The following is a 20,467-nucleotide window of genomic DNA, read 5'->3' on the forward strand; positions in this document are numbered from 1 at the left end:
TTTGGGGTGGAAGATATTCTGGATGTGGGGAGCAGTGAGAATAGAAGAATGCAGGACTAAGAATTTAGTACAGAATCAGTGTGATGAGTTGTGCAGTTCAGTTAGAGTGTATGTATAGTATACAGAGGGAAATAGTATGAGATGAGACGGGAAAGACGGAGTGGTGCCAGACTGTGGAAGGCCTTGACTTCAGGCAGAGGATTTTGAACTTTAGTTTGTAGGCAAAAAAGAGCCAGAGAAGATCAATGAGCAAAGGAGTGATGTGGCCAGATCTCTGCCTAAGAAAGATGATTCTGACAGCATTCTGAATGATGAATTGGAAAGGGAAGGAAAAGGATACTGGACTACTTGTTAGGGGCATTGTATCTGAAGAGAAGGGGATGGATTTGAGAAACATAGTGGAGATGGAATTGGCTAGATCTAGTAAATGACTAGTAAGAGGGAGAGTCAAAGGTGAGCCCCAATTTACAAATATGGGAGACGAGGTATATTGCGAACGCTATGGATACAAGGAGTGAAAGCAGAATTAGTAGGAGGTTTGATGGGAATTAAATGATCTTAGTTTTAGATATGACAATTTTATTGTTGTCATGTCCAACTCTTCATGACTCCACTTGGAGTTTTCTTGGCAGAGATACTGGAGTGTTTGCCATTTCCTTCTCCATCTCATTTTACAGATGAGGAAACTGAGGGAAACAGGTTTAAGTGACTTGTCCAGGGTCACATAGCTAGTAAGTATCTGAGGCTGGATTTGAACTCAGGTCTTCCTGACTCCAGGCCCAGTGTTCTATCCACTCTACCATCTAGCTGCTGCCATGATGGGTCTGAGGTCCTGGTAAAGAAGTCCTGTAGGCAGTTAAAGATGCAGGTTTGGAACTTGGAAGAGAGATCAGGGTAGAGGTATTCTCTTGGGGACCACCTGTGTAGAAGTTGTAGTTGAAGCTGAGACATGAATGAAATTGCTAAAGAAGACAGTGTAGAGATAAAGGAGGGGGAGGTGCCACGCCCAGACCCTAGAGGAACAAATTACACAGTGGAAAGAATAGTGGTTCTGCGGAGTTGAAGGAGCTGAGTTCAAAAGCTACCTGTGCTATTTATTAGCTGTGTGACTCCCCCCACCCCACACTGGCAAAGTAGCCTTGCTAAGCCTTAGTTCCTCATGAATAAAATGAAGGATCTTATGAACTCCTTAAAGGCTGAGAAGGAAGACCTTATAGGGGTCAGAGAAGGAATGGTTTAAGAGTTAAGAGACAGAAAAGCCTCTGATGCAGAGGGAGAGGTGAAAAGATCTATAGAAAGGACACAAAGTTGAGGGTTGAAGAAAGGTCATTTCAGATGGGGCAATTAGAAGGATATTGATGACTTCCAAGAATGAAATTTTCATAGAATGGTGGAGGAAGAAGCCCTATCATGGAAGATGGGGGAGGGAGCAGTTGGTGAGGAAGTATGTTTTCAGAAACTTGGCCATGAAAGGGAGGAGCAGGATGGGCTAGAGATGGATGGGACAGAAGGGTCTTGGTTTATTTGAGGGCAGGGTTGTTTGGGGAGGCTTGAATGTGTTTGTAGACAGATGGAAAGAAGCCAATAGAAGAGAAAGAAATGATAGTTGAAGCAAAGCACCTAAACTTTGACGTTACTGGCTAATTGGCAAGAAGGTCTAACTTTGTCCTTCCAGTCTCTTGGAAGGCATAAAACCCAAGTAGGGAGAGGCCTTTTAGCTGGCCTGCAAATAACATCCTAAAGCACAGAGAACTTCCATTTATTTCTGTCTTTTCCAGTTAAGATTCTCCCAGGGAATTTGGTTCTAAAGGCTCTCAGTCTTCCATCTGAAATGTCTTTTCCTAAGTGATATTCGACATGGCTGTTCACTTTAAGGGCACTATAAAGATCAGTGTTTATTCTGCTTCCTGGAGTTCAAAGAACTCATTTCTCCCTATGAAAACAAGTCTACTTTATTAAGATAGATAGATGGCATCGTGGTTGGGTATAACTCAATGTGTGGCTCTTCCTTTAAGCCTTCCTTAAAGGGGTTATTCTTCCTCATTTCTTAGGACATTCAGCTCTTCTCTGAGGCTCTAGGGCTAATGCTCTCAATAAAATTCAACCAACAATTATTAAATACCAATTGTGTGTGAGGCATGAGGAAGGACACAAAGCATATGACCCAGAGGACCTGGCTTCAAATCCAACTTCCAAAGATTACTACCCCTGTGACCTTCAGAAGTTACTTAACCTCCCTAAATCTCAGTTTTCTCCCCAATAAAGCAAAGGGATTGAACTAGATGGCCCTGGGGCTTTCTTTTAACTCAAGATCTGTGATGTTATGAAAATATCTCCTAAGTTAGGAGGGAAACATTGCACATACACATAGATACACACACACACACACACACACACACACACACAAATATTGCTATAACCCTCTCTCTAATTTGGCTGCCTGTGAGGGGTCATTCCATACACCTGCTACAATATTATTACAAAATAGGACATGAGGGCACAAGAGACACAAAACGGTGCTATGATAGCTAGGAAAACTTCATGTAGGAACTGGCATTTAATTTTGGTCTTGAAAAATGAATGCAATTTTGAAAGGCAGAACTGGGGGTGGGAGGTTGGGAATAGCATGAGCAAAGAGGAATAGTAGCAACTGGTAGAAAGTGACTGAAAAACAATTTAGTAAGCACTAAATACAAAAGCACACACAGTTCCTACCCTTGAATATTTTATATTCTTATGGAGGAAACAGCACAAGCAGAGGAGGGGTTGGCTAGCCAGGGAGGAATATTTTGGTTTGAAAAATTATATGGATGGTGAGTGGAACCATAGGGGAATAGGTTGATGAATCTTTTCCAGGAGCAATGACAGAATTGATTTGATTATGGTTCGAGAACCTGGGGAGTGGGAAGTGGTGGTGATGAGGTATGTGGGGGGGGAGGGGAATCAGGAAAGCCATGTAGCAAAGCTTTTGAGAATGAGGCAAATTGGCTATTAGGAAGCTGGACAAGAAGTAGGTAACTACGGTGAACACCAATCAGTTTAGCAAGGACTCAGTGTGGGTGGTTCAGGAGAAAAAAGGATTTCGTTCTCTGGGGCATGGTTGATGGTCCAGGTGGCAATTTCAGTGATACCTCTGAAACATTGGATCAGGAGTCAGAAGACCTAGGTTTGAACCTTGGCCCTGCTTCTTACCACTTATGTAACCATGAGTAAGTTACCTGATATCTTGGGTTCTCATTTTCCCTGTCTGTAAACTGAAGAGGTTAGACTCAATGGTTTCTAGGCTCCAAATAAAGTTCTGAATCATATGCTTGAATACTAGGCTCCAAAGGGCAGGTAACACCAATATACAGGGTATGTTTAAGGGATGGTGAATTGCCTAGTTTGGCTGTAGGATAGGATATGTTACAGGGAGCACTGGGAGGGCATGTTGAAAAGGTAGATGAGAACCAGATTATCCTGGATCTTGAATGACAGACGGAGTTTGGGCTTTACTCTGTAAGCCACAGCGAGCCACAGAAGATGTGACAACAAAGGAATAACATGATCAAAGTGATAAATCTCCTTTTGGGTGCTGAAGGCATAGGAGCTGAGAAAGGGTAGGAGTGGGGAGGATGCATTGGATTGTACATGTAAAGATTCCAGGAAGAAAGTATGTGAGTAGCACCCCAAGAAAGGCTAAGGTGCCTGGGGTTTTAAACTACCACAAGCATCCACTTAAGCTCTTAAGTCTGTTGACTTATGGTGGTGGCTGGGAGAGAAAGAAGTTACGGCATTTTAAGGAAGGGTCTAACATTAGGGAACGCTGTGGGGCTCCAATTGAAGGCAAATAAATAAGTAATTCTATTAACTGAATGATTGGGTTACAGAGTCATTATCTGGTCTGCTTCAGAGGCTTAATGTGTCGACCTCAGCAAAAAATGGGATCCTGGGGGATGCTGGCCATTTTGACCTCCTATTTTGTAAATTGTGTTATTTCCCCAGAGTAATTACCCAAATTCACTTATCAATGCAAATGACTCCAAGAGGTTGCAGTTCCAACCACTGCCTATTACCATTTACTTAGGTTGTTCTCCCTTCTGACTTAGTAGGAACGTTAAAGTCTCCACCTCCAAGGTAGGGGCCTTGGCCTGGGGCATAGGAAGGTGCCAGTGTCTGGAGGACCTGGAAACTCCCAGCACAGGAAGGGAAAGAATCAGTGAACACTTCAAATGAGTCCTTCTGGGGGACACATCCTTCCTGAGGCAGGTAAAGCTGGAAGCTAAGAAGCCTGAATCTCAGCTCTGGCTCTGCTGGTGACTCATTGTGGAACCTTAAAGAAGTCACTTTTTATCTCTGGGCCTCCATTTCTCCCACTATTAAATGAGTGGATTACACTGTTGCTGTTGGTGTGTGTTCTCTTCCAGGGCTAACACAGTCTGTGTGTTTGCAGGTCTATGGCTAAGGGCCAAAGGGATGATAGAAACTCTAAGTGCTATTTGGGAGTCCTAAGGAAGGGAAGGGGTAGCTAGGTGGTGCAGTGGACAGAGTGCCGGGCCTGTAGTCAGGAAGACTCATCTTCCTGAGTTCAAATCCAGGCTCAGACACTAACTAGCTGTGTGACCCTGGGCAAGTCATTTAACACTGTTTGTCTCAGTGTCTCATCTATAAAATGAGCTGGAGAAGGAAATCATAAATCATTCCAGTGCCTTTGCCAACAAAACCCCAAATGGGGTCATGAAGAGTCAGACAGAACTGAAATGACTGAATAAGAACAAAAAGGGGAAGATCTCCATTGGTCAAAGAACCAAGGGAAGCAGTCTCTATTGGAGGAGTGTGAGGCACTGTGACATGGGAGGGAAGATATCTTTTGTCCTTATCATCAGCAAGGCTTTTGGATTAATCAGGCAGCCTTGCAAAGAAATATAGACCAGAAATCACATATGTACAAAACTTTAGGGGCAGCTAGGTGGTATAGTGGATAGAGCACCAGCCCTGGAGTCTAAAGGACCTGTGTTCAAATCTAGCCTCAGATGCTTACTAGCTGTGTGACCCTGGGCAAGTCACTTAATGCCAATTGACAAAATAAAAAAGAAAAGAAACTTTAGGGCAATCTTTGACACAATTATTCATTTTCTTCTTGGCTTTAGGGGTGGGCCCAACCTAAGACTTTATGTGGTTAAAGTCACTACTGAGGAGTTTCAACCTGAGCTGTAATTTCTGGTCTTGCTACTTAAATTAGTCATCCATTGCCTCTCCTCTCCTCTCCCTTCTCTCTTTTTCTATACCTTTCTCCCCTCTCTCTCTGTTACTACAACCAGAAAGGTTTGACAGTGGGTGGGTGGGGGGCAAGAAGGCAACAGCCTCTAACAGTCACCCTGAAAAGGACACCGACTCTCCCACCGTGAGGCTGCCTGGAATGACATTCAAATCCCATGAAGGCCCAGGACAGCGGATGGTATTTAAGTGTGGGCCACAATGTTGCAGGACAGATCTGTCTAGGTTGGAAGGAGGGAGAAAGAGATAGCTGGGTGAAATCTCCTCAGGAAAGAACAGGGACAACTTGCATTCCCTGATCAAATTTTCCTGTGTATTTATGTTTATGTTCTTTTGCATTATGTATATTCTTGGGAAAGTTTTCCAAGGTTTTAGGCACAAAATTCACTAAAGGGCTGGGCAGCATTATCTCTGTGACGTGAAGGGCCACATCTTCTGAGACCTTTCCTATTCTCTCTGGTGAGCCTATATCCACTTTCTGACCTCTTTCCTCCGAACTTTTTTTTTTTGGCAACTGGGGTTTAAGTGACTTGCCCAGGGTCACACAGCTAGTAAGTGCCAAGTGTTTGGTCTGAGGCTGGGTTTGAACTCAGGTCCTCCTGACTTCAGGGCCGGTACTCTACTGTGCCACCTAGTTGCCCCTCTCTCTCTTCCCTCTTCCAGCTACCACTGTCCTGGTGCTGATGCAGGGCTCTTGTCTTCTTGTCACCTCGCACCCTTCCAGGAGCTATAAGGTGAGTGAATTGATTCTGGATCAGAAGCTTTAAAGCTGGGAGGCACCTTAGAAGATAGCGAGTCTAACATCCTGATTTTAGATGGGGAAACTGAGGCTCAGAAAAGAGCAGTGACTTGCCCAACCTCACCATAGGTAGTCAATAGGAGAACCAGGATTAAAACTTGGGTTTCTTGATACTATATTCAGTGCTCTTTTAAGCACACCACAGGTTTATTTAAGACAGCATATTTCTTTTAATTGCCTGATTCAAATAAATGTTTCCTCTCACAGGAGGCCCCACCGATTATCCACGTGAGTGATAATCTCCTCCCTTCTACTGAGACACTATATTTGCCCCACTCCAACAAATTTATCATTTAGTAATGTGTATTATCAGTCTCATCCCTCCTCCTCACCTTCCCCCCCCACCCCAAATGAGCTCAGTGGGGACTGTGTCCTAGTCAAACTTTGTGTCTCCTCTGGCATCCATCATAGTGCATACAGTAGGTACCTAATAAGTGCTGGATAAATGAAGGTTATTTTGATATGTTTCTTAACCCCACCATGAAACTATATACTTCACAAGATCCACTTCTTCATTTTACACGTGGGTAAACAGAGGCCAGGGTCTATGTCCTAGTTAAACTTCGTGTCTCCTCTGGCATCTATCACAGTGCTCTATATACAGTAGGCACCTAATAGGTGCTGGATAAATGAAGGCTCTTTTGATCCATTTCTTACCTCCTCCACCCCTGCCATAAGACTATACTCTTCATGAGGGCTGCATTCATTTTACAGATGAAGAAACAGAGGCCCAGAGAAAGACAGTGACTTAATTATTCAAGGTTGTGCAGCTAGCAAGTGGCCGAGCACAGATACAAGTCCAGGTGCTCTGATTCCAAATCCAGTGTGTATTCTACTGTGCCATACAGCCCCTTAGACAGAGTGCCCTGACCCAAAGAATTCAGGATCCTGTTAATGGATTCAAGCATTAATGTAAAATGTTGCTTATTTAAGAACGGAGGAGGCGTTTGAAGAGCTTAATGGAAGTTACTGGGAGATAATTACACGGCTCCATTCACACTGCTTACAAAAAGACTGATGTCAATATTGTCGTCTTTGCATTTTATAAAATCTGAATTGCTCAGGAAGGAACCTCAGCTGACAGGATTGACACCTGAATAGGAGAAGGAATGAAAGGATTCACCTTGAAGACACTTCTCTTTGTCAAAAATTAAAAAAAAAAATGAAAAGGATTCCATTTGGAAGCTAGAAAATGATTGAGGGGCATTGATTGGGGGCACAGTTTATATATTTGTATAGTGTGACTCAGAGAGGGGCTGGGGCTTTTTCTTTTTTCCTTTCTTTCTTTTTTTCCTTTTCTTCTTTTTTAAAGGCAAGCAATTTGTTGATAATATGTCCTATCTGGTTTTGGTAATTAAAAAATGATTAAGATAGGCTGGGGCATTAATCCTGGGAATGGGGCCAGGGTATCTGTGTGATATTTGGCAATTTACAGCCTTCCTTAGCAGAGAGACCTTTAATTATTTCTTCAATAGTGTTCTTTATTAGAGTATATGGTACGATGGAAATAGTAATGTATGTCTCTGCTTAAGTCCTGGAGCAGAGCAAAGAAATTCAGGTTGCTTATGAGGTGATAAATAAAAATCAATTGTCACATCACTGGCCCATTCAAGGACCTACCTGGCTCCCTGTTGTCTCTCAAATCAATAACAATAACTTGAGTTTTTGTAGCACTTTAATGCTTACAAAGCTATTTTCTTGAATCAGTACCAGTTAGGTAGCTAGTGTGAATATCATTAACCCCATTTTACAGATGAGGAAACTGAAGTCCAGAGATGTTAGGTGTCTTGTCCGAGCAATTGGGACTTTGGAACCGGGTCTTCTGGCTCTAAATTCTATCTATGCTTATTCTACAATAATATACTTTCTCCCCAGATTGTTGATATTTATGTAAAGCTCACAGACCTAGGGCCTGAAGATCCTGTTCCACTCAGGAGCCCCTGAGTGGAGAGAATATGCTCTAAAGAGAAGATTCAGTCTATTTCGTGTTTTTTTCTGGCTCATTGTGCCCTGTCCTGAGCAATTCTGAGCAGCTAGGTAGTACAGTGGATAGAGAACCAGGTCTGGTTTCAAGAAGACCTGAGTTCAAATCCAGTCTGGCCTCAAACACTCACTAGCCATGTGACTCTGAGCAAGCGACTTAACCCTGTTTGCCTCAGTTTCCTCATCTGTAAAATGAACTAGAGAAGGAAATGGCAAACTACTCCAGTATCTTTGCCAAGAAAACCCCAAATGAGATCACAAAAAGTCAGACCTGGGTAAACAACATACATATATGAATGGGAGCCTCTGAAACTGACCCTGCCAGAAGGTCAGGAACCAAATAGCCCATTTCAGCTTCAAGGTATACGATACAGAAAGGTATTGAAAGGATGAAAACTGCTAAGGTGGGGATGGACAGATAAGCCTAGAGAGATATAAGGGGAAGGGGAAATATTTCAAAAAATGCCCACCCAATGTGCCTGAGGGTAGCCTGTGATGTGAAGGACTTGATTTAATGTCTACCCAACGTATCCAAGGATTACCTATTATGTGAAAAACCTGATTTAGAAAATAACTGCTCTCTCTGGTCAGGCTACCTGTCAGGCACAGATCATTGACGGATGTAGGCCAAGAATCAGAAGAGAAATAAAAGGGTCACTGTCCAGAGGCTGGGAACAGTCTGGGCCAATTACAATTCCTCATTTTGCCTGAGGAACCTGGGTCAGGACAGAAGAACAGTGTGGTGCGCTGGCCCCACCCTAGGACAAGATCAATATTAAATTAGCCTTTTAATCACAAGCCTTTTAATTATTCAGTGTTGACTTATAGTGAGGGAGTCAGCAGTGATAAATCTTTCCCAAAGCAGAGAGCTGGATCCCACTCAATCCACACATTCATATATAATAGGCATGATTCAGGGGAAGAAGTGAGAAGCAGGTGACTTGGATTTGAGGTCTCCTGTTGATGCTGACTAGCTGCGATGGCTGCGTGTAACCCACCGAATCACTGTAGGCTTCATTTTGTTCATATCCCTATGGTGAAAAAAGCATTTTATGATCAGTGATGTAGCATACAAACTGTGCTGTTCTTATCATAAAGCCAATACATAATTGGGCAGTTGAAATCCTGGTCAAGGGATGTTTTTCAAGCATAATTACAAATGTAAATGTAATGAGGATAATTAGGCAGCTCCCCTGATCTGCTGGTTTAGGGCTCATCTCCTGGAGATAAATACCTACCTTGGCCCCTTCTGGTGGGAGGGTCCCTGGTTATAGGAGATGCAAAACCACAAGCTTTTAGTTGGTCCTTGTGTGTTCTACCCCTACTCAGAATTGAAGTGTGCTCAAAGAAAACTGGCCACTGAAACAGGAAGAATGGCCCTCTCAGTAGATTTTAAAGGACTGACTCTGCTTTCTCTCTCCTCTTTCTCTTCTCTCTCTGTCTCTTCTCTCTCTCTTCTCTCTCTCTGTCTCCCTCTCTCTTTTTTCTCTCTCTCCCTCTCTCTTCTCTCTCTCTCTTCTCTCTCTCTCCCTCTCTCTTCTCTCTCTCTCCCTCTCTCTTCTCTCTCTCTCCCTCTCTCTTCTCTCTCTCTCTCTCTCTCTCTCTCTCTCTCTCTCTCTCTCTCTCTCTCTCCCCCCCCCCCTCTCTCTGTCCTTTGTCTCTCTTTCTCTCTCTCTTCTTCTGTTGAGATTTTCAGGACTCTTCCATCCTCTTATGCATGCTGAGGAGTACAGCCACTGCCAGAGTAGGCTTGAAACTAGATGCCAAGGTCCTAGTGGCTTCTTCTGCTTTGTCTTTCTTGTCCTGAACACAGGTGACGTGACAGTTGGACATTTTGAGAATGGTGGATACCTTGGGAGTTTGGAAATTTTTGGATTTCTCAATTGGCATCAGCTGCTATGTGGAACGTGTACCACACAGCCAGAATTTCTTGGAAGAGAAGCTGACCACCCCTAAGAGAATGAATCATAAATGCTGGACTAGCCAGAAGATAGAGACCCTGAATGAGTTGCTTAAAAAGCAGATCCAAGGTGGACATGACATGCCAAATGAAAATGAAATATAAATATTCATCATTGCTACTTCCCTTTGTGACCCCTGGGGGGGGTCACCTTTGGACCAGACAGTGGCACAGTGGATAGAGCACCAGCCCTGGAGTCAGGGACACCTGAGTCAAAATCTGGCCACAGATACTTCCTAGCTATGTGACCCTGGACAAGTCATTTAAACATGTTTGCCTCAGTTGACTCATCTTTAAAATGAGCTGGAGGAGGAAATAGCAAACCACTCCAGTAGCTTCGCTGAGAAAACCCCAAATAGGATCATGAAGATATGACTGAAAACAAGTGAACAACAACGGCATTGCTTCTTGAGAGGTTGTATGCTTTAAGCATTTCTTTTGTGACCTCTCTCTCTCTCTCTCTCTCTCTCTCTCTCTCTCTCTCTCTCTCTCTCTTTCTCTCTCTCTGTATATATATGTATGTATGTATATTTGTTTCTACAAATTTATAAATGTATTTTTAGGTCACAGGGTCACTTATGTTTGAGCTGAAAGAGACCTTGGAGGTCATCTTGTCCAGCCCTCTCAAAGGATCATAGGTTTAGAGCTAGCTAGAAGAAACTTTAGATCTTTTAGTCTTTCTTCCCATAGAATTTAAGCTCCCTGAAGGCAGGGACTTTTTTTTTTTATTTGTCTTTGTATCTTCAGCACCTAGCGTAGTATCTGGAACATGGTAGTGCTTACCAAATATTTATTGAAAAATTGTTTAACTGATCCTCCTAAATCCCAAGGGGAGAAGTGACTTCCTTGAGCTTTCATAACTTCCTAGATTCTTAGAGTTCAAAGAGACTTTAGAGAATCTTCATTAAGTCCTCCACTTCCTCACTCTCATGATCCACTCCTCCTCCCTACCAAAGCCACACACAGAATGGTCCTACCTGTGATCTTACCATCACCCACAAGTATCTGCTGGAGTTAGCTCTCACCACTGGTAGGAGTGATTGTTATTTTTTCAGCATGAGTATTCACGCCTTAGAAATCAGCTATCATTGTAAATAAAGGCCTGATTCATTATTTTGTAATTATCTAGACTTAGGAAAGTGGTGGAGAAAATGTCAATAAGGAAGACTAAACTTAAATAAGTTAAGTCTTCCTTATTGACATTTTCTCCATCACTTTCCTCCTCCCAAGGATCTGGTTGTTAAACATTATCATTCCCCTATAATGCTCTATAAATGTTGCTTGAACTCTCAGCAGCAGCAGAGAGAGAGAGGGAAGGAAAGAGAAGATGAGAAAGAAAGGGAAGGAGGGAAGGAGAGAAGAAGGAAAGGAGGGAAGGAGAGAGAGGTAGAGAGAGAGTGAGGGAGTGAGAGGAGAAGGAAGAAAGAGAGATGAACAGAAAGAGGAGGGGGAAGGAGAGAGAGGAAGGGAAGAAGAGAGGTTGGGAAGGAGGGAAGGAGAGAGAGAGGGCTAGAGGGAGAGCAAGGGAGTGAGAGGAGGAGGAGGGGAGAGAGAGAGAGAAGAGAGAGAGAGAGAGAGAGAGAGAGAGAGAGGAGAGAGAGATGAACAGAAAGAGGGGGGGAAGGAGAGAGAGGGAGGGAAGGAGAGAGAAGGCTCAGGAAATGAAGGCATCACCAGAATGGAGGCCTGATAGCTATAGATTAATAATAATGATAATAATTGACATTTATATTGCACCTTAAGATTTGCAAAGTGCTTTACATTCATTATCTCATTTGAGTCTCACAACTTTCCTTCCCACAAGTATTTATATTCATGAACTCTGATATTCCTTTATTTTTTCACAATCTGTTGTCATTTCATCTCTCCCTCTGGTTTACAATTCCAAATCCTGTTCTCCTTCCTCACTGCAACATCCAGTCCTTCCACTCTTCAGTTCTTTCCCAGGCTGTCATCCCTACATTGGTCACACTCTCTTCTCTTGCCCACCTTGATCCCCTAGTGAACCATTTCAACTCTAACATAGTCCTCTTCTCTTGAATCCTTTGTTCCTTTATCCTGTCAAAGATTTTGCCCTTCCAAATCTCAACTTTGGATTATCCCTACCAACTGCTGCCTTTTCTCCTACTTAACCGCCACTGATTGAAACTGGAGAAAATTAAGAGACTGTACTGACTGGGTCCACAAGTTAATGTTACATAATCTCATTTGGACCCTCACTGTGGCAAGGTAATCCTTTTATAATTCCCTAATTGACTACCCTACTCACTCTTCCAATCATCCTACTCAACCATGGCAGCTTTTCCAAGCCTTTTCAACCCTTCTCAGACTTCTGCAGCACCCTTGCCAGTTGAGAACTTTGCCTTGGTTTTCACAAAAAATAAAAAAATAAAAAAAAGGTCATTCACAGAGAACCTTCTTTTCTCCTCTCCTCCTCATCTCATATCCCTCAGATGTCTTTTTGCATAACAAGGTGGTCTTTCTCCTTGACAAAGCAGAACCCTCTATGTGCACAACTGTTCTCATGCCTCGTCATCTTCTACAGCAGATTGCCCCATTTATCATTCCTTCTGTCTTACTTGTCTTTGATCTCTCCCTGTCTGCTGGCTGCTTGCTTACTGTCTTCAAATACACCCACATCTCCATCTTCAAAAAATCTTCGCTTGATCTGTTCATTTCTAGTAGCTATCTTGCTGTCTCTCCCCTGTAAAGGGGGGGACTAAACTTCAGAAGGCCATCTACAATAGATACCTCCACTTCCTTTCTCCTCATTCTCTTCTCAACTCTTTGCAGACTGATTTGAACTTACCATTCAGCTGCAACTGTTCTCTCCAAGTTAATAATTATTTCTTATTTGCCAAATGTAATGATATCTTCTTAACCCTCATCTGTCTTGACCTCTTTGTGGCTTCTGACACTATTGATCACCCTCTTCTCCTTGATACTCTCTTCTTTCTAGATTTTCATTTCACTATTCCCTCTTTGTTGTTCTCCTACCTGTCTGATATCTCTTCTGTCTCCTTTGCTGAACCTTCAGCCATGTTATGCCTGCTAATAGTTGGGATTCCCCAAAGATCTATTCTGGGTCCTATTCTCTTTTTAGTCTATCCTATTTCACTTGGTGATCTCATCAGTTCCCATGGTTCCAATGATCATCTCTGTGCAAGATTTCAAAGGATTCATGAAGAAAAGAGCTATCTACATCCAGAAAGAGAACTGATGGAACTATGAGTACAGATTCAATTATGCTTTTTTCACTTATTTAAATACTCTTTTTTTTTTAGCATGGCTTCATATATATATATATATATAAATTGATATCATATTGTTTGCCTCCTCAATGGTGGGAGATCAGGAGAAGGGAAAGGATTGGGAAATCAAAATTAAAAAAAAAAGAATGTTAAAATAAAGTGTAATTATTTTTTTAAAAGTCTCTTCCCATTTCTATCTATCCTCCAATAGTTACCAAAATGATCTTCCTAAAGTGCAATTATGATCATATCACACCCCTATTTAATAAGCTCCAGCTGCTCCTTATCATCTCCAGGATCAAATCTGCATCGTCCCAAAAGTAGTCTTTGTGTAGTTTTAGCCTATTTAACAAAGACTTTTGGGACATCTTGTATAAAATCCTCTGTTTAGCTTTTGCAGCCTTTTCAAAACCCACCCCCTTCCTACCTTTCCAGTCTTCTTATACATTCTCTTCCCTTCCCCCTTCCCCTCTCTCTTTTATCTTTGATTCAGTGACACTAGCCTCCTTATTGTTCCTTACACACAATACTTTATCTCTCAACTCCCAGATTAATAAATTTAGTTGACCAACTGACTTCATATTATCTAAGAGGAAACTGAGGCCTGTAGAGGTCATGTAACTTGCCTTGGATCATGCAGAATGTTACTCCAACTCAGGTGTCCTGACCCTTAATCCAGAGCTTCCCCCTATGGTTTCCCAGGGGCCTCTAATGCAGAGGGGACAGCTTTACTTTAGGATGAGGGTCTGAGATCCCAGGAAATCAGAGTTACTGACCCATTCAATGCCTTGAATTGTTGATTAGTTCCTGACAGTCAAGGAGGTCAGTTTGTGGGGACTGGTGAGAGCCAGGAGGAGATAAGGCCTTCAGCCACCAGCCATCTCTGTCCTCCCAAAGGGGGAGTTCCTTACCCTGCTTAGATCAGTATCCTCTCTCTCCAGATCTTGTCCAGGAGTAATCTGCTGCCAGTCTCCTTGTCTCCAAATGTTTTTGTTGCTTCCACTTGAATTGTGGAGCTGCATTTCTATTACCAAAGCTTGCTATTTCTCCAATAAATTAGCACTGGGGGTTGTGTGAGTCCCAGCCAGAAAAAAATTAGCCTATTCTCCTCAACAACTCCACTGTGTCTCTTTTTCAATAGCTACAACCTAATACAGTTTGTTTCTCCTTATCGACTCATCTCCCAGCAGGTGTCTCCTTTATGTCTCCAGGTCCCAAACACCTTAATCTTTTTTTTTTTTTTTACCCCCTAAGCTCTCAAGCCCTATTTCAGCTCATCATTCTTCATAATTAATTCATGGCAACCTCTTGGTCATTTGGGCCTGCCATGGGCTACATCTTTCTCAGGGTGGAAAAAGACAATTACTTCTGTTTCATAAAAGGAGGGCTGCATGGTAGCAACAACATCAACAAAATTAGTCCCATTTCTATTATGCTATAGGGTTTGCGGAGAGCTTTGTACCACCCAGTGAGGAAGGTTATGCAAACATTATTGTCTTTACTTCACAGATGAGGAAAAGGAGGCTAAGTGAGTAACGATAATTTACCCAGGGCCCCAGAAGCTTGTAAGTAGAGATGCTGACAAGGAGTGATTCCCCCCAACTCCCACCCCTAGGTGCTGTGAATTTATTTGCACATTCCACCCTTCCTCTTTCCCCAGATTCTCTCTTTTCCTAGATGAATATTACTGGGGTCCCTTTTGCTGTTCAGTTGTTTTAGTCACTTCTGACTCTTCATGGCCCCATTTGGGGTTTTCTAGGCCAAAGTACTGGCCGTTTCCTTCTCCAGTTCATTTTACAGATGAGGAAACTGAGGCAAACAGGGTTAAGTGACTCACAGTCAATAAGTGTCTGAGGCCAGATTTGAACTCAAGAAGTTTTTCTTAACTTCAGATCTGGCTCTCTAGCCCCTGTGCCACCTACCTGATGGGCTCTGAACTGGGCCAATAATATACACCAGGGCTTTGTTATCAGCTCTTTGAATGTTAGGTTTGCTCTCTGAGGATTATCAGTAAGACTCAGTGTTCTCTCCATCTTAGGGGCTGGGCAAAAGCCAGAGGATGAATACAGTGGGGACTGCTTCTCTGTGTTGCCTGAATTCTCAATTATTCCCATATTCCCATGGGAAGACTGACCAAAGCCAAAGACACACATCTGGGGCCCTGAAAGTCATCTTCACAACGCCTGGAAATCCCCACTCAACTCTCCTTCTCCTCCTCCTCTCATGAGCAGCCACTTTCTTATCCCTGACTGTCTTTTCCTTCAATGCACCACTGCCATTTCCCCAAAATCTCTCAATGGCAAAGGGAAAATGGAAACCAAGGAAACCTGATCCCATATCTACTGTGCCATGCTGCCTCTGTGCTATAACTCAGCCAGGCACTCAAGGCCTTTTACAGTTTGGCTCCAATCTTCTCTCCAAAGTTCTCTCTCATTACTTACATGAACCATCCCCTGTAACCAGGCTGATCTCTTTGCTTTTCTCTCAGGCCACTTCACTTATTCCCATTTCTATGTTTTTACTCATGCTGTTCTCACTGTGTAGGATACCCTATCCACTCTTCCTACCCATCCAAATCCTGCCTATACCAGGGGACTGCAGGTTCAATAGTAATCAATGGTGTGATGTGGAAGCCAAAAAAGGTAAGGTGATCTTATATCACAGAATCACCAAATCCGAGAGTGGGCAAGGACCTCCACAGATATCTTGTCTAGCCTAAACACAAAAGGATAGAGACATGGACTGGCTCTGTTATTTCATGGAACAGGGATCTCCAAATAAGGGAAATCCTTCTACTAAAGCAAGTCAGAACCTTCTCTGCAACTAGTAGCCTAGAGCACTGATAAGTTAAGTGGCTTGCCCAGGCTCATGCAGAAAGTATGAGTCAGAAGTAGGACTTAAACTCAGGTCTTCCTGAATCTGCAGCCAGTTCCTTACCTACTATGCCTTGCCATCTATACATGAAAGGAATACCCATTGCAACATACCCAACAAGGAGTAGTCTGGCCTCTTCCAGAAGATATCCAAGGAGGGGAAATTTATCACCTGCCACTTTGAAGCAGAGCATTCTACTTTTGGGTAGCTCTAATGATTAGGAAGTTTTTTCAAACCTCAAGCCTAAATTGACCACTTTGCGACTTTTACACATCACTCCTGGTTTTGATATTTGGGACAAACAGAACAAGTTTAGTTGCTCTACTCAAGACAGAACTTCAAAGATACAAAGGTAGCTATCCTGTCCCCACTGGGCCTTCTTCAGGTTAAACATGTTCAGTTCCTTCAACCAATACTCATTTTTAAAATTAAACGCCCCTCACTGTTATGTCCACCTTCTGGACATTCCCCAGTTTTTTTTTTTATGTCCTCCTTAAACCATGACCCCTAGAATGAATACAATATTCCATATGTAGTCTGGCAAAGATGGAGAATGGTAGAACAATTACCTCCCAGTTCCTAGAAGTAATGTCCTTCAAGCAGTCTAAGATCATATTAGATTTTGACTGTCACATCATACTTCTGATACATATTGACCTTTCAAAACACCCAGACCCCAAAATCTTTCTCAGAATGGCCATTATCTAGCCATGCCTTCTTCATCCTATATATATAAATTTAATTTTTTGTACCAAAGCGCAAGACTACATTTCAGCTTACTAGATTCAGTCCCATGCTTTCAATTGTTAAATTCCTTTTGCATCTCAACTCTGTCATCCAGCATGTTCCCTATCCACCCCAGTTGTATGTGCCTACAAATTTGATGATCATAGCATCTCTATCTCTATCCAAGTTGTTGGCAAAAATGTTAAACAGCTCATCATGGATTCCTGGGGTACTCCACTGGAGACCTCCTGCCCCATTAACATTTAACCATTAATAATAGCACTTTAGTCTGATCATCCAACTAAGTCTGAAGCTATCTGATTGAATTGTCATCTAAACCAGAAGTCTCCATCTTCTCAAGAACAGTGTGATAAACTTTATCCCAAGTTTTGCTAACGTAACAGTCACTTTGCTACTCTTACAATTCCTGCTCACACTTGTGGACTGGGTCCCCAGAGATTAATTACTGTCTCTCCCTCCTAGTTCTAGGGGTAACCCAGAGGGATTGTGGGTATCTTTATAAAGCTATAGCTCATCAATTCCCAATATTTCTATCCCAGAATTATCAGGTGAGAATCAATACACTCAGCTAACCTTAAGTAGTTTTTAGAAATGGCTATTTAGGGGCATCTAGGTGGTGCAATGGATAGAACACCCGCCCTGAGTCAGGAGACCTGAGTTCAAATCTGGATTCAAACACATAATACTCACTAGCTGCATGACTCTGGGCAAGTCACTTAACCCCAACTGCCTCACCAAAAAAATGACTATTTAATAAGGTGGCAGAATAAGTACAGTTAGTACAAAGCAACACCCAAAAAGTCTGTGATACACTATCCCATCAGAACAATAGAACCTAGGGGGAAATAGGTTGAAGCCTGGGGAATAGATGTGGCTAAGGAGTAATTCATAGATTCTAGTAGCTGGAAGTCTTTTTCTCCTTTTCATGCAGGTATTCATGAAGTTCCCTTAAGTGTGCTGCGGGTTCCTTGCTGGAGTCATAAAGATTCCTTTCCTTGGGGTGTCTAATTGGACCCCAGCTCCCATGCAGAGAGTGCCGCCAGTCACTGCTGATCCAGAGTTACTGCTAGGATGCTGATGCAAAGATCAAAATCCTTAAGGCCTCTGAAGTTCAGAAAGTCTTCCTCTGGCAAAGGGGTGGAAGGAGACTGAGACCATCGTCAGGATGGTCAGGAAATTCTTGGCCAAGGATTTGACTAGCATGACTAAGCTATTGGACACGAGGATGTCAATTTCCAAACTAATGTTTTGGTTTTATATAGGCCCCACAGGGTGTGATCAATTTTCCTCAAACAACTCAAATATTTTCCTGTTCAACATCACATTTCATCTGGTGGTTTTCAGGAATTTTAAATTAACTTTCCTTCTAAAGCATGCTTTGCATTTCTTCTAAAACCTTTGACTGATTGATTCAGTGGAGGTGTTCTTGCAAGATTACAGTATCAGGGCCTTGCTTCTTGTTGGTTAAGTTAAGTAGGGTGGGGTAACTGATTGATTAGTTGACCCAATCAATGCTCACTCTTATGCCAAAACCTATGTCATATATATCCATAGCATTCCCTGCATCTATTGGTTTAACAATACCATCAAAAAAAAAAGAGATGAGGTGAGTATGCACGATCTGTTCTTGAGGAAGCATCACCACATGTTGACTCTTCATATTCAATTCATCAAAGATCTGTAATTTTGTTGATTGTGGATACTCCCTCTGCCATCAAAGACTACAAACTCTCTTTAACTTAGCATAGCCTGGTCCCCGATTAGTGTTAATAAGGAATCTCTTCTGTGCTCCACTGAATTAGAATTTGCACCTATTTAAAGTTATTATTATGTGAAATATAGCAATTGGTTGCAACTCAATGGAAAATGCAACATGAATTCCAATAATGCAACCACTTCAGGAGAATTCATTACTTGCACCAATTGGGATAGAGCTATAGTCTGTTTTGTAGAGTTACTGTGACTAAAACGTGGTCATTCTGCACCCAACCTGGTGATGATTATATTCTCAGAAAAAAAGTGATCTTAGCTGCATAACAAGAGGCAACATGTTCAGAATGAGGAGGGTAACAATCCCTCTGTGCTCTGACCTTGGTCAGGCATCTGGAATATTACACCCAGTCCTGAGTGCCAAATTTTAGAAAGGACATCAACAAAATGGGGCATATCCAAAGGATGGAAAGGAGGATTATATACCCAGATGTAGTATTTCTCCTGAATTTCAGAACTTGCTTGACATTTTTACCCAGATTTCCTATAGGCATTGTAAGCTTCCCATGCCCCAAATGGAATTCATGATATTTTCCTTCCACATCCCTCCCTCCCCCAAAGTTCTCTCATGTCTGAAGCCTTAAAAATCTTCACAACTACCAAATTGATATTTCTAAAACCCATATCTGACCATGTCACTGCTACTCAAAAATCTTTAAAAGCTCCCTATTGCCTGTAGAACAAAATAAAAATCCTTGGTGCAGTATTTAAAAGCTTGTATAATGCTGCTCCCACCTACTTTGGGGGTCATATTGCATATTATTCTCCTCCATGCACTCTCTCTGTTCCATTTGGACTGGCCTTCTAGCTTTTCCAGATCCAGCTGTTACGTCACGTCCAGCTCTTCATGACCCCATTTGGGATTTTCTTTTTTTTTTTTTTTAAATGACAAAATTTATTTTTATTTTGACATCTGAATAAGTGTTGACTCCTCCAGACATGGGCCTTTGGTATCTTTTCCAACCTGTTCATCAGCTTGTTGTCCTGTGCCTTTCTCAGAAACAGATGCCATCCAAAAATTTTCCGATATCCTTATTTTTGACTGTGGTAAACTCTTGAATCAGGGCAGCTGAGTTTGATACAAGTTCGATATCATTGCCTTCAAGAATTAACTCATCTTTTTGGGCTTGAGAAGCAGCACAAGCAGCGCCTGGTCTCATGCATACTCTTCAAATATATTTTTCATCCCCAAAATTTCTGATTTTGACAAGTGAGCCATTCTCTTGAATAACAACATTGATGGGGAAGTGAGCACACACAGACCTCATCTTGTAACAAAAACCCAGGGTAATGCCTTTGATCATGTTTTGTACATGACTATGGATTATGCGTGTGGTTGCAAGTTCTTTTTGATTTCCCCACCACTTGACTACCCAGAGCCTTTTTTTTCCCTTCTTTCCAAGGAGACTGAGCTCAACATTGATATGGTTGAAATCCCTGCGGAGGATTCCTCTGGGCCCCTTTACAATAACTGTCTGAACCTTATGAGAGATATCAACATTTTCTGGGATGTTGACGGTCTGGTTGCTTAGAATGGTCTTCATTCTCATAGTGAATGGCCAAAGAGAGAACCTGGGATTTTCTTGATAAAGATACTGGAGTAGTTTGCTATTTACTTCTCTAGATCATTTTATAGATGAAGAAACTGAGGCAGAAAGGGTTAAGTGACTTGCCCAAGGTTACACAGATAGTAAGTGTCTTTAAACTTTAAAGTACTATAAAGACATCAGCAAAGATTTTTATTACCAGCTCTCTTCTTTTTTACTATTAAGAAAATTTGAACCCCTCACTTATACACTGATGTAATAGTCCAGACATCTTTACAAT

The 20,467-nt window shown here is 42.2% G+C and overlaps 1 pseudogene; it reads right to left on the minus strand.

The window, feature by feature from the left end:
- Positions 1–19,541: 19,541 nt before the first annotated feature.
- LOC110197354 (large ribosomal subunit protein uL6 pseudogene) lies at positions 19,542–20,184 on the minus strand (annotated as a pseudogene).
- Positions 20,185–20,467: the final 283 nt, after the last annotated feature.

The sequence above is a fragment of the Phascolarctos cinereus genome, unplaced genomic scaffold, assembly GCF_003287225.1.
Source record: "Phascolarctos cinereus isolate Bilbo 61053 unplaced genomic scaffold, phaCin_HiC Scaffold_2;HRSCAF=192, whole genome shotgun sequence".
NCBI classification, from domain to species: Eukaryota; Metazoa; Chordata; class Mammalia; order Diprotodontia; family Phascolarctidae; genus Phascolarctos; species Phascolarctos cinereus.